The sequence below is a fragment of the Otolemur garnettii genome, unplaced genomic scaffold (genome assembly GCF_000181295.1).
Source record: "Otolemur garnettii isolate 467f Iridium unplaced genomic scaffold, OtoGar3 scaffold00050, whole genome shotgun sequence".
In the NCBI taxonomy this organism is placed as follows: domain Eukaryota; kingdom Metazoa; phylum Chordata; class Mammalia; order Primates; family Galagidae; genus Otolemur; species Otolemur garnettii.
In genome coordinates, this window is record NW_003852445.1 from 11,385,298 (window position 1) to 11,385,649 (window position 352).

General features: G+C 40.1%; 1 protein-coding gene across 1 annotated transcript in view; it reads left to right on the forward strand.

Annotated features, from left to right (window-relative positions):
* B2M (beta-2-microglobulin) overlaps nt 1–352 on the forward strand; it is an 8,195-nt gene that overhangs the window by 6,473 nt on the left and 1,370 nt on the right. The window lies entirely within an intron of this gene.

Genomic DNA, 352 nt, shown 5'->3' on the forward strand with positions numbered 1-352 from the left:
CATGAAAGAAGGAGGAACTTGAACTTTACTGCATCTTCAGTTTGTCCAGAAGTAGAAAATCAAGCTTTCTGATGAAATTGTACTGCCCAGGGTACCTTGATGCTGAAAACCCATTCAAATCTCCTGTTCTATTCTAGGATAGGGAAAATGATTTGGGAGAGTACCAGAGAGGTTTAGAACATATTTACTAAACAGTAGATCCAGGACCTGAACTCTGACAGTCATGTGTTGCTTAACGAAGAGGATACAGTCTGACAAATTCTTAGGTGACTGCTGTTATGAGAACATCATGGAGTACACTTACACAAACCTAGATGAAATAGCCTACTACACACCTAGGCTATAAACCCGT